Source organism: Gouania willdenowi, chromosome 11 (genome assembly GCF_900634775.1).
Source record: "Gouania willdenowi chromosome 11, fGouWil2.1, whole genome shotgun sequence".
In the NCBI taxonomy this organism is placed as follows: domain Eukaryota; kingdom Metazoa; phylum Chordata; class Actinopteri; order Blenniiformes; family Gobiesocidae; genus Gouania; species Gouania willdenowi.
Window position 1 is genome coordinate 21888078 of NC_041054.1, and position 14111 is coordinate 21902188.

The 14111-nt window shown below is 36.5% G+C and overlaps 1 pseudogene; it reads right to left on the minus strand.

The window, feature by feature from the left end:
* Positions 1-13573: 13573 nt before the first annotated feature.
* On the minus strand, positions 13574-13691 carry LOC114472703 (uncharacterized; annotated as a pseudogene).
* Between the last annotated feature and the right edge of the window lie 420 nt (positions 13692-14111).

Here is a 14111-nt window from a genome sequence, read left to right on the forward strand (position 1 = left end):
ATATATATGTATATATATATATATATATATATACTGTATATATACACTGAACTTTTTTACATTGAATTTGTGCAGGTGAATTTTTGACACTGAATTATTTCATGTTGATTTTTTTTAAATATTGAATTTCTAATTAAAAAACTAAAATAATTGTCAGGAATAATAATAATTAAAAAAAAAAAAAAAAAAAACATGCTAGGAATTTAATGGTTTTTGAAATTCAAAGTCTGAAAATAAGAATTCAAACTCTGATGGCACAGATTTACTTCCATACTATTGGACCAACGTTAGCACCTACGTCACTGGGGTTTTTCCATTTTGGTTAATAGTTTACTGACTTCATCATACTTGATTATAGTAGGTTTTAAAATAATAATAATAATGAGAAGAAGAAGAAGAAGAAGAAGAAGAAGAAGAAGAAGAAGAAGAAGAAGAAGAAGAAGAAGAAGAAGAAGAAGAAGAAGAAGAAGAAGAAGAAGAAGAAGAAGAAAAGTCCTTACAAACATGATTGTTTTTACCCCAGAAAACCTTAAAACAGGGAAATTTTTTAACACCTTTTTTACCGATTTCCTTTGTCACAATTTTGCCGCTTTTCAAAAAGTTCTGATACTTTTTTCAGACTTTAGCTACTCCTTTCGTCAATAAATATATCCCCCTTTTTTTCTATTTTCTGTCCATTTTTGCAAGTTCCTTTTGACACTTTTTGTCCCGTCTTTAATGTTGTTGGCCACTTTTCATCCAAACATGCTAACGTTTGCCTAATAAATACCACTTGTTTCCTTTTTTCCTCTACATTTTGCCTCTTTATGTTCCACCTTTTTGCCCTTTTTCACTATAATTTGCCTGATTTTGCTCATTTAAGCTACCTTTGCCATTACTGTATATACCACCTGGTTGCTCTTTATTAGCCCATATTTTGGCCACTCTTGAGTGCTTTTGGCCAATTTTAGTCACTTTTCACTTTTTTCTTGCCACGTTTTTGCCACTTGTGGATCATTTTTGGCCACATGTTACCATGTCTGCTTCCACTCGCTTGTCAAAAAACAAACAATCAAAGAACATACAGTAGTGGATCGGTCTGGCCCACTTTAGGTCGACGGCCTACCTGAACGATGCACGTGACAGCTACGTACCGAGATGTACCCGTGTTGGATTAGCCGTGCACTGATATTGCTGTACTGATTTTAAAAAAAATGCTTAAAACATCACATCAGTCGACCAACGATAAAAAATAATAAGAATGTCATGATCAGATTTATATGAATACAACAGATTATTATTGTAAAGTCACATTAGGTTAACTGTTATTTATTGAGTTTTGTTATAATAATATATATTTTTTTTAGAATAAACTATTCCTATTCGTATTGAGATTGCTGCATGAGACACGATTACTTTACTCAAGTTGTTGACTGAGATTTTCACTCACTCAGCACGGCAGAAGTAACAAAACTCACAGCGGAAGTAGCAAAAATTTTATTTTCCGGTAGTGCGCACGCTCATAATCGATCTCAGCACTCGTCACGGTCTGAGTTTACCTCCGTACTGATTAAATAAAGATAAAAAACAAGTGTCCGTTCACTTTGAAAACAAAATTAAACTTTTATTTTTAGTTTTTTTGTTTGTTTTTAAGCAAAAATTCATTTTTTGGTAGTGCGCATGTGCGCGCATGCGCATATATGTGCATATACACTACGATGTGAACACAGACCATGACGCCGGCGTGCCAGATGGCCTGTCGGGCCCTAATTACTGATTTAGAAATATACATTAAAAAAATCGTTAAATACACATAAAAATAGCTTAATTACAGTAATATGAAAGTACTTGTTTACAATCCATTGCTAAATTATCTGCAGTTTAGTTTGTGTTGAATAATTCAGTAATTGTGAAAGTATTCGGACACTAATTTAGGCGGGAACGCCCCTTTGGGAGGGTGGGAGGAGTGGGTGTGTGTGTGTAGATGATCAGCTTTTACTTTTCAGACTCCACCTTGTGATTTCCGGTGTGGTCTTGCTGAAACATGGCTAGCTTTGTTGCTGCCGTCTCCGCTGCAGATAAGAGAAGTTGAGCATCCCGCAGGTAACGTATGACCGCTGTCGCTTTAACCGAGATGTCCGTTCACACCGGACGGTACCGGAGAGTATGACGTGCACTGGAACCGCACACGTGCTGTTAGCGGATGACTGGGGGGTTGCTTTTGTGTGTTGTTCGCTGTGAATGGAGAGGGGTGTGTGATACTGCTGTAGTGTGAGGTGTGTGTAGCGCTGCATGGACACACACACACGCACACACTCAAGCTGTTTGTATAACGACGGCCCGGTGCTGTGCTGGGTTTGTCCCGTACCCGCCCCTCAAACCTGCTCCATTCATTGTGTGAGAGGGATGGATGGAGACACATTGGTCTGGAACATCACAGCTGGGACTGGGCTTTAAATAAATGCTTTGTGTGTGTGTGTGTGTGTGTGTGTGTGTGTGTGTAAAACGCATAATTATACATAACCTATACAATGCCAGAGATACACAATGATATAACATTATGCGTCGCAGCTTTGTTTTGAAAGGGCTATACCGGAAACGTGATTGTGTGTTGTGTTATTCACAAATTGTAGGCTTTCCTGAACCGTGGTGATACATTTGTGCTTTTACTGAATTTTATATACAAAAACAAACTGTTCCTAGTAAATTCTGTCTTGTACTACGAAAGTAATGTGACTATTTAGTTCTTAAAAGTTGTTTACACCAATGGGGTTTGTTTGTTTTGTTGCCATATAATAAGAAGCTGGCCTTTATAAACACAAATCAAAATCTAAATTAGCCTTTGTTTTTGTTGAAAATAACAATCATTTAACAAAGTGTTTGCAAACATCATTTTTTTTTTTCTAAAAAAAATAATTACATTTTAGTTTGCTGAATTTTTAAGCAGTTATTTATTTGTACATTTCTCACATCTCTTTAATTTAGGCACAACTTGGCTAAAAATGTATTTATTTTTCTTACAGTGGAACCTGGTGTTAACTCTACGGAAGAGGAATAGGGCCACTAATCTTCCAGTAGTGGAAGAAAAAAAACAGGAAAAACAGAGCAAGTAGTGGAAGTAATCTTTTTTTTTTTGGTTGCCTTAAATATTAATAATTTTTGTCTCATATTTTTTTTTCTTTATCCTTGATTTTCTTTTTTTTTAAGTCTGTCTTACAGGTGGAGACGGGCAGTGTGTTTCTGAGTGGCTGGAGGAAAAAAATGAGTGAAAATGATCGAATTTTTGGATTTTGTCTGTGAGCGAGGGGTTCATACATTCCTCTGGAACCCCTCGCTCACGGAGAAAATCTGAAAATTTGGTGATTTTTACTCGTTTTCTTCCTCCGGCCACTCAGAAGCACACTGCCTGTCTCCACCTGTGTTTTGTGTGGGAGGAGCTTGCAGGCGTCCCAAAAAAAAAAAAAAAAAAAAAAAAAAGGACTGAAAAAAAAAAAAAACAAGGACAAAAAAAAAAAAATAATAATTTAAAAACAAAAAGACAAAAAAAATAAATGAAGACAAAAAAGATTACTTCCACTACATGCGCAGTTTTTTTATTTTTAATTTTTTTTAACTCATACGACTCACTCTATGAAAACTACAAAACGACGCCCCCCCCCCTCTGCAGCTCACATGTCTGAGTAAAAAAAACCTGCTCCCTCACAGGGAATCTACGCTGACATCATACATGAGAGATGGGTTGTTGTTTTGTTTTTAATAGCACAGGATCAAATCGACTATAATGTTACATAATCACAAACCGGGGCTCAATTCCTGACTTGATTTGGATGTCAGGAGATAAGCTGCGACATCACTCCGTGTTTGAATGAATTCCACCCATATTGTAGCTTTTTTTTTTCATGTCCTTTTTAAACACGTGCGTGGAAATAAAACTCTTTTTGACAAAGAGTTGTGAAAAAGATGGAGAATGAGGATCAGCTGTGCATCGCTCCTCTCTGTGCACCAGTGGATGCTGGATTAGAGGTTATCTGAGGACAGCTGTGGCTCGCTCTGCTGCGAAAAAACTCCAAACAAGTGTTTTCCTTTGTCTCCTCTCTCTCTCTCTCTCTACCAATGTGATCAGGTTTAGGGCTGGAAAAAGATGGCATTTTTTTGCGCTCAGACAAGACGCCATCTGCAACATCATCGAGTTGTGTGGTGTCTGACAAGTGTTTCACATTTCACAGTCCATCAAAGACAGATTTGGCTCTTGTTAGTGTTCATCCTCCTCGTGTTATTTTGTCGTACGCCAAAGAAAACCAACACAGATTCAGCATTTTTTTTTTTTTTACCCAAACCTGCTGCACATTAACGTCTCCTTCATGTGTCCCAAAGCTGCTGCTTCTTCTTCTTCCCTGTCACAAAAGGTTCAGTTTGTCTCTACTCTTTTCCCTGGGACGACGCCCTCCACGGGGAGTTTCTTTTCTTTTGGAATCCTCTCCTCTGACTGCGGTGGTTCATCATCATTTTGTTTACTTTGTCCTTTTTACGGTCGTCCTTTACGTGCTCCATGGATGTTTCTTCCTTCAGTCAGACCTGATGTTGTCTACCTGCTGCGTCTGTCACTCAGCAGTGAGGAAAACAATTTTGACCCACATTTTTATTTTATTTGTTATATGGCATTCTCCTTTGTTTGCTACATGTTTATTTTTGCCCAAACAAAGGGTAGTGTAGGGCAGGGGTTCTCAACTGGTTTCACCCTGGAACTCACATTTTGCCACGGTCATTAATTCGCGACCCACTTTTTTTTTTTCTTTACAATTCTTCAGACCAAATTCAGTTTTTCAAAAATAGCTATTGAAAGCACACATACAGAATCTTTTTGAAAACATAAATCTATACATTTTCATGTGCAATATCTATTTCACAGTATGCCTGTCAAAAAAAAACTTTCTTTCAAAATAAAGCACAAGTCCGACATTAAGTATTTATTTATTTTTGACCAGCTGTCCTCGACCCACCCAGTACTGTTCCGCGACCCACTTCTGGGCCCCGAACCACCAGTTCAGAATCACTGGTGTAGGGCAAGTAGTGTTGGGGTCAATTACATTTTCAATTACCCATGTTCAATTGCAAACAATGACCAGCATTTATTTCATTTACAATGAAATTACAATAATTTTTTATCCTCAAAAAGTAAATTACAATTACGTTCTCAATTACTAAAGTTCAATTACAAGTAATCATTACTGGGCCTGAAATAAATTACTTCATGAAAGTTAACCTTCCTCTTGTGTTAGCTTCCTGTTAGCATCTCTTATGATAACGGGTCCTAAATCAGCTGTAAAATACACTAAAAACCAATATCTATCATCTAATTTATTTCCTACCTATTGATTACCTTTTTAGGCTTCCTAATCAATGAAAATATTGGTTTTAATATTTTCGGTGTGGGCGTCTGAGTCTTTTTTGTGTCAGTATACCGCTGGATTTATATTTTTTTTAAATAGTAAAATGGGGGGAAAGCTTGATATGATACATATTTTGATAATTGTTAACTACATATGTGTAGAACTGTGCATAGAACAGCAACATCGTTCCCCAGTTTGGTGTTAAGTTATAATTGACAGTTTTTATAGACTTATCATGGCAATTACAATTACAAAGTCAATTATCTGAACTCAATTACAATTTAATTATGATTACAACAGCAACAGATTTTTTTCAATTACTTTTTTTTTTTTAAATTATAGCTATGCCATTATTGTAATTAATTACCAATTATGCAATTCCAATTATAATCGACCCCAACCCTGAGGGTAAGGGTGCAAGAAAAAATAGATTTGGCGATATATCTCAATATTTCACCGCTCGATTATTGTGTTGATCCAAAAAATGTCCTAATCAATTTTTTTTAATCTTGTTTTTTTAGCAAAAACACTCAATGAATAATAATAAAAAATATGCATAGCACGTAAACGCCTGGTCACTAGGTGTCAGGGAACCACATCAGACCTTGTTAAACTACCTCGCTCTTCAGTGCATTTTTAGCTTGGAAGTTGATTGCATTTTATTGTCATAAAACATACTGGCCACTTTTATAGAATTATGTGGTTACTTTGTTTAAAAAAAAAAAAGAATTTAAGAACTGAGCAGAAACAGACTTTGTTGTGGAAGCACAAAGTTCAACGTTTTTGAAAAAAGTAATTTGACAGTTTTTACCACTTTTTAAAAAAAAATATATTTCTACTTGAATTACCGTTAGTTACTTTTTACTTGTTTTTGCAAGTTTAATAATTAATTTAAAATGAATTATTGATATCGTGATATATCGTGATATAAATTGTATTGTTTAATATCAGGATAAATCGGGATATATGCAAATCGTACCATATCATCAGATTCATGGCAATGCACACCACCAGTGTAGGGTAGTGATACGCAACCACTGTTCAGAGCCACCCTAGGGTACCGTCAGTAAATGTTATGCTACGTGGAATTTTTTTTTTTACATTTATTCGCAAATGTACTATGAATGTCGGTAGTGCTATTGTTTTATTGAAAGTGTCTATTTGGATGGTTGCCTATTGGTACGGTTAGCGAAGTACACGTACGTCGTGTTTTAGAGTTAGGGTTAGGTTATAACTCAATATCGCAACAATTTTTAAGTTTAGGGTAAGGTTTAGTCTTAATCACGTGACCTAAACTGGCTAATGAGTGACCTATCACGTCACCTAAACTGGCCCAATAGGGGCGCTGTATACAGATAGAATGTCGGTATATTGATATGGCAACCGTACGGATAGCCACTGCCTATTTTATTTCACTGGTGTACCTGGGACCTGATGGGTATTCGAGGCCACTTGGGCTGGCTCAGGTGCCCTGGGGTTGTTGGGCGGATACCTTTGGGCCACCTCTTGAGGGACCCCTGTCTGGCTGGTCTCATGCATCCTGGGTGACATGTTGGTCTCCAATAGCTGCCCATATGTCCACCTGTTGTGGATGCACAGGCATGTTGAGGGTTTCAGGACAACTGTCGCTATGACATAACTTAGAAATGTTTACTCATTACAAATAAATACACAGGGCTGAGCGATATGAATCACAACTCATCTGTCTAGATTGAGTCATCTTTACACCCCTATTATTATCCCTTGCCACAAAGTGTGAAGCGGGAGATAGGTTTTAGCTCCGTCCGTCCGTGCATCTGAGTTAAAGGGAACAGCTTTTCTTAGAAACCATTTAAGATACGATAACCAAATTCGGTGTGTGATTTCAGGGTATCAATACCTTGACGGAGTTTGAAAACAAGAACCGCGCAATTATTTTTTTTGCAGTTATTGCCTTTGTTCCATTTTTTGGACTGTGTTCTAGGTATCTTCAAAGGGGACAGCTTTTCTCAGAAATCGTTTAAGATAGGATAATCAAATTTGGTGTGTGGCTTCAGGGTATCAATACTGTGATGGAGTTCGAAAATGAGAAGCTTGCAAAAAAATTTTCCGGAGTTATTGCCCTTGTGCCATTTTTGTAACTCTGTTCGAGGTATCTTCAAAGGGGACAGCTTTTCTTAGAAACCGTTTAAGAGAGTTAGTAATTTTCTATTCTGATGTGATAATATTTTCTTATGTATACATCTAAGTTCTTAGATTTAGGAAAAGGTTGGGAATTATAATGATTGTCTTTTTGTTAATATTGTGAAAGGACAGAATTTTAACCAAGGCAGTGAAACTTCGAGAATTCAACACTCAATCTGATTTTTAGATGACGACATACGTTCACTGTACTGCATTGATCAGGTCGTAACCACAGCACCTTTGCTAATGTATTGATTAATTCATCATTGACTTAAGTTTTCTTGTGCTTTGTTTTGAAAATCCCATTAAGGAATAGTTGGAGTAGAATAACTAATGTGGCCAATTCTTCGTCTGTAAAATTTCAAGCCGAGTTCAGTTCCATTATTGTTTATTAGGTCCCAGGTTGCTTTTTAAAGATTGTGAATAGTAACATATTGACGTAACGGTGGTGAATTTTAATTGCAAGCTCTATCAAAAAGATCATATTAAAGACCACAAGGTTTAGCTTAAATTCATTTCTTTGACAGAAATTCTCTATTGCATTTCCCTCTAAATCACTTCAATGTCCTCCCAGACTCATTCCCACAGTGAGTCCCTTCTCTCCTACTCATCCTGGTGTTGTCCATAGTAATAAATAATACATTTGAAAGTCAATTTGGAGAAAAGCAATAGACAAATCTAAATAAAGAGGAAAGTCAAAGAAATCAGAGGGGACTTAATGTAAACATTGCACCGGAACCAATGACTTTGCATCAAATCCAGCTGAATGTGGCTCCTCCCCATGGATTGTATTTTAATGTATAAAATTGTTTAAAAAAACAATTTATAGATGAATATTGATGGTGAGAAATACAAGCTATGATTGTGCTGCAAACTAGTTGGTCTTAAATCACAGCTGACAACAGTGGTTTATGAGCATAGAAGAAGGCCTGTGTTCTTTTCGCACACGTTTAGTTATGGTTCTTGAGAGACCGTAGTGACCCACATATTCTAATGAGGTGTTTATGAAATGGGGGAGTCCACACTGCCAATTTCACCCAAAAGTAAAAAGAGTTGAAACTGAATGTGGAATCACCCGTATACCTGCCTCAGGAAATACACAAGATGTAAGAGTCAGGGCTGCAATTATATATGATAGTATGTACAGTATACTAGGGGTGGGGGCATTATTAAAAACACAACATTTGAAATATTTTCCTAATTTCATGATTATATTTAACCATATCAATAAATTGATATCACATGATGCCTGGTCTCGACTTGCTTGTGGCCATCGTGGCATCTTCACTTTTGACAAACTTGAACATTTCTTTAGCAGGCTTTTTATAGCCAGGGGTTTCACTTGAGATAAGCAAACAAGTTTTGATCTCACGCTCCACTTTGTGGATGAATCAAGGAGTGACTAAGGTATTGGACTTGTGGTCGTGCCACGTGCAAACGCCATCACAGATGTTTAGTTTTACTCAGAAGAATTGTCCAGGGTTGGGATCAATTATAATTGTGACCGCGTAATCGATCATTAATTATGGCATCATTAAATTTGTAATTGTAATTTTAAAAATCTGTTGCTGTCGTAATTGTAATTAGTTCAGATAATTGACTTTATAATGGTAATTGCCATGAAAAGTTTATGAAAAACTGTCAATTAAACCTTAACGCAAAACTGGAATAATGTTACAGTTCTATGTACAGTTCTACACATACTGTATGTAGTTAACAATTATTAAAATAGTCATATCAAGCTTTCCCACATTTTACCATTTAAAAAAAAAAAGAAATAAATCGACGGGTATACTGACACACCAAAGATATCAAAACCTATATTTTCATTGATTAGGAAGCCTAACAAGGTAACCAATAGATATGAAAGATATTAGATTGTATTTGGTTTTAGTGTATTTTAAAGCTAATTTAGTATCTGCTATCATTAGAGATGCTAACACAATTTTGATTATCATAATTGTACTTTACTAATTGAGAACTTAATTGTAATTGACTTTCTGAGGGTGAAAAATAATTGTAATTGGGAAAAATGTAATTAACCCCAACCCTGGAATTGGCTACTACTCAACAATTGAGTATTTAATATTTATTTTTCAAATTTTCATGTTTTTACAACATGATGTAAATTTAATTTTATATTTATTTTTTCTGATTCAGATTTTAACCCAAAGGCCTAGTTTTGATTGTTGGTATAAGAAGGGGATCTACTTGAATGGTGAAGTGTTTTGCATAAGAAATACGCTAAAAAAATAAAATAAGAGGCTTTTAGCACCTCTATATAGTAACCACCACTAAAATACATTTTACCAAGCATTATTGGCCACTTTTGACAAGTTCCTGAATTTGTGTTACCTTATTTATTTCAAAATTAGATTTAAAAACAGAGTTGCATTAATAGTTTTGAATTGCTTTTAAGTGATTGGAGAGGAAAAAAAGAAGCTAATCAGACAGTCAATAAACCTGCTCAGCTAAGCTAAACATAGATTGGTTCTTTACTCTGTTACCACATTACAGAGATACTCAACCCAAAATACAAAGATGACTCGAATGAAAGGCTGTTATTTGTAAACTTTATTAGTCGGAATGAGAGGCCATTTAGAAGCTGCATATGCAATGAAAAGCACTTTAAATGCACGCTTGTGGACGTGGACATTTGACAAACAGCGACATAGTGATTACTCAAGGAAGTGGATCATTCACCAACTCTAACTGGTTTGATAAGGTTAAAGGCATCCAATGGTTTCAATGGTAGCAAGCAAAGGCTTACTCATTTTAAGATGGAAGATATGCATAACAAAGTGTTTTTAAACAGGATTGCGGACTCCACCTTTACGTTAGAACACATGTTTGTGTTATAACAGCTGAAACAAATCCATACAGTTGATCACAATGTATGTCGTCCAGTGAATTATAGATAAAGCATCATCATGATGATAAGAATCCTGTTAGTTTGAAAAGGATTCCCACTTGCGTAGTTTCCTACTCTAGCTTCCAGTGAAAGTAAAATGGCCACACTGTGATGGCCAGTCGGCTTGAAGCCCAAACAGCTTTCACCACAACTTGACTTGGAGTGCAGCATGTGTGCGGTTATTAGACACTTGGAGCGCAGCATCGTGTTTAAAAGGCAACAAGTCTAAGCGTTAACCGAACGCAGCACCCAACACGGTCAGTAAACATTGGAGAGATTTGCAGTGTCTCCCAGTGCGTTCTGAAGTCCCCCAGAGGGCTTTTGCATTACGAAATGGCACACACTGTGGGTTTTTACCACAGGCTCCCCTCAAAGGTCCCTCTGTTCAGCCGAAAGCAGCAGAGCCACAGAGGACAACATTGATATTCATACAGCTCCGTCTTATGAAGTCACTGGCAGGCGCCTCATCCCCCCAAGTGTCAATCATAGCGGTGGCTTTGGTAGCAGGTGAAATGTTAGGGCACACAGAGAATGTCCATAACGCGTCTCTTGGCACTGATCAAAGGTGGCAAACACTACCAGGCCAAACAGTCAATCTTATAGAGAGAGAATAACTGCGAGGTGCTCATATCTCTGTTATAGATATGTAGATATAGATACTAGGGTTCTCACCAGGAATGGTTCACAGCGTAGGGAGATCGCAAGGTGCGCGAGTCAGGGTTGGGGGTCAATTATATTTGCAATTGCATAATTGATAATTAATTACAACTATAATTGTAATTGTAATTGCAATTTTAGAAAGATGTTGCTGTTGTAATCGTAATTGACTTCAGAGAATTGACATTGTAATTGGCATGGAAACGCTATAAAAACTGTCAATTACAATTTAATTAAATGTGTTAGAGTTCTATGGCTTATACATATGTAGTTAATCAATGAAATATGTTTCATATCAAGTTTTCCCTCTTTCAATTCTCTTGAGGATCAGAAAAAAGTCTAAGACGCCCACACCAAATATATTAATAACAAGGTAACCAAGAGACGAAAAAAAAAATTGAATGATAGATAATATTTTTTTAGTGTATTTTACTGCTGATTTAAGACATGGGTCACAACCTTAACCCTTCAACTTGACTTTGTCTCATTTAATTCAAAACCACTACAACAACTATTATACCATCAAACACCCAACCTGAAACCTGCCATAAAAACTATATGTTTGGAAGGATGATGAAACAGCCATTGCATAGTATAAAAGTATACATTCAAACAACAACAAAAAAAACAGTGAAATATGTATAGACATTATGTTAGAAACAGCATTCATTGCAATTCTGCTTTTAATAAACAGCTGAATGTCAAATTGGCCTTCATTACTCATCTGGCTCTAGTCTGTTCATTAAATCATAGTTTAATTGTGACACGTACAGGTTTACTCATTTTCTTGTAGGGATGTAACGATTAATCGTAAGGCAATTAAAAATCGATTCTTAAGTATCACGATTCACATCGATACTGTGAAATTGAATCGCAGTACTTTTTTTATTCAGGAGTGTTGGCGGCGGGCGGAATCTGCTAATATTTTCTTTCTGGCCGCCTTCTACTCTTAAACATGTTCATAAATGATTCCGTTCCCCTTTAGCACCAAAAAATATCTGTAATATTACGTGAATATCTGTAAAAGTCACGTTTTTCTATTAGCTCTGTCTGCTAGCATAGCATCTCTTCTTCACTGCAAGATATCTGCATGCCAACCGACCACTGGGTTACCAGCGCCCTCTGCTGGTCCAAACAAATATCTGACCTAAATACAGTGAAATGACTGTTTTTTTGTTTTTTTGAAGTCCAATTGTGAAGGCACAAAATACATTTTCAGTTGCACTTTTAAAAATAACTATTATGCAGTTTTTCATTGTTTACTATAGAACCAGAATTTAAATTAATAGGTTTCTTCTTCATTTGTATTATTCCTTTATTTCATTCAAGATTTATTTTTAGTTAAATTGCATTGTTTTGAATAGTTTATCAAGGGATTCTTTTGACAATGAAAAATAAAAGGAATACAGTACAGTTTTTTCCCCCCAAAAAAATAAAGGAATATTTTTCAGTCATCATTTTTCTACAGTCCCATTTTGTAAAATAAATTGTGAGGGAATCGTATCGTGAACCCAGTATCGTGAATCAAATCGTATCGGGAGTTGAGTGAATCGTTACATCCCTATTTTCTTGTCATTAACCAATACCCTTTGTAAACATCGATCCTAAATTTAACCAACCTTTAGTCTGCTGGAGCTTTATGTAGAATGAAATGACACACAAACAATAGATTAAGAAGTATAAACCTTTTAGCATTTTGTTGTCTCCATCACTTACAATCGCTGTCAGCCAGCAAAGCAATTTTAAGCAGCAACAGCTCTCACAGTCTGACTGTACTGTACAGTAAGCAAGGACTTGTTATAGGATTAAAGGACACAGGAGAGGTGTCTAGTCCATTTCCTCATAGTGTATCCAACAACGATAGTCATTAGGTTCAAGTTATTTTGTGATATTCAGACTTAACTCATGTGCAGGAGTTTGCTTCCTCCAGAGATCGCCACGCTGCAAGTGACAAGTTTCTTTTTATACCTTTATTTTGTTGACTAACAATAAAGGAAACTGAAATTTTGTCACGAAATTCAATCAGAACTCATGTGATCATGTGGTCTTGCGCATTGATCGCATCAAATCTGTCTGTGTGTATTTAAAAACATCAAAACAATCCCATATCAGGTTGATCAATAGTCATTGAATTTTGTAACAGATTAAGTCGACTAAAATGTTAATGTCATATAATTGATTAAAACTAGATAATAATAATAATAATAATGCATCAATTTTATATAGCGCTTTATCAAAGACGCTTTACAGAATTAAGGCATTATTCTTTCATTCCACACTTAGTGGTGGCAAACTACTGTTGTAGCCACAGCTGCCCTGGGGCAGACTGACGGAAGCGAGGCTGCCATAGTGCGCCATCGGACCCTCCGACCACCACCAACACTCACTCACACACTACGTTCATACTAGGCAATGTAGGTGAAGTGCCTTGCCCAAAGACACAATGACAGATACCACTGCAGCGACTGCCACCCCACTGTGGCACCTGGAATTCTCAGTGGTCTCCCATCCAACTACTAACCAGGCCCAGACCTGCTTAGCTTCCAAGATCTAACGGGATCGAGCAATGACAGGCTGGTATGGCCACCTATTATGACTGAAATAGTCTGGTTAACTAAATTGTAGACAAGACTATGACAATAACTGAAACTAAATTTGCGGTCAAAGTGAACACTGGTGGAAATGTATGCCAGTTATGACGTCAAATTAGGGAAACGGAATTGGGAAAAATTTGGAATGTAAAATCAGAGCCCCTAAAAGTGCTTTCCTATAAAAGTAGGAAGTGGATCCCTAAGGAGGAGAATTTAGGAACACTTCTATGCTCTGTGTATGTATATCTGGATACTAAGAATCAGCTCTGAACAGTAAACACATTTATTCCAGCCATCCACTTCGACACAAGCACCATGTAGGAAATAACTGTTCACCATTCTTCACAGTTGCGAGGACACAAAGTGCTGAACTTGCATTGCTCCAATTGGAACAAATCTCTTCCCAATGCAATACATCAT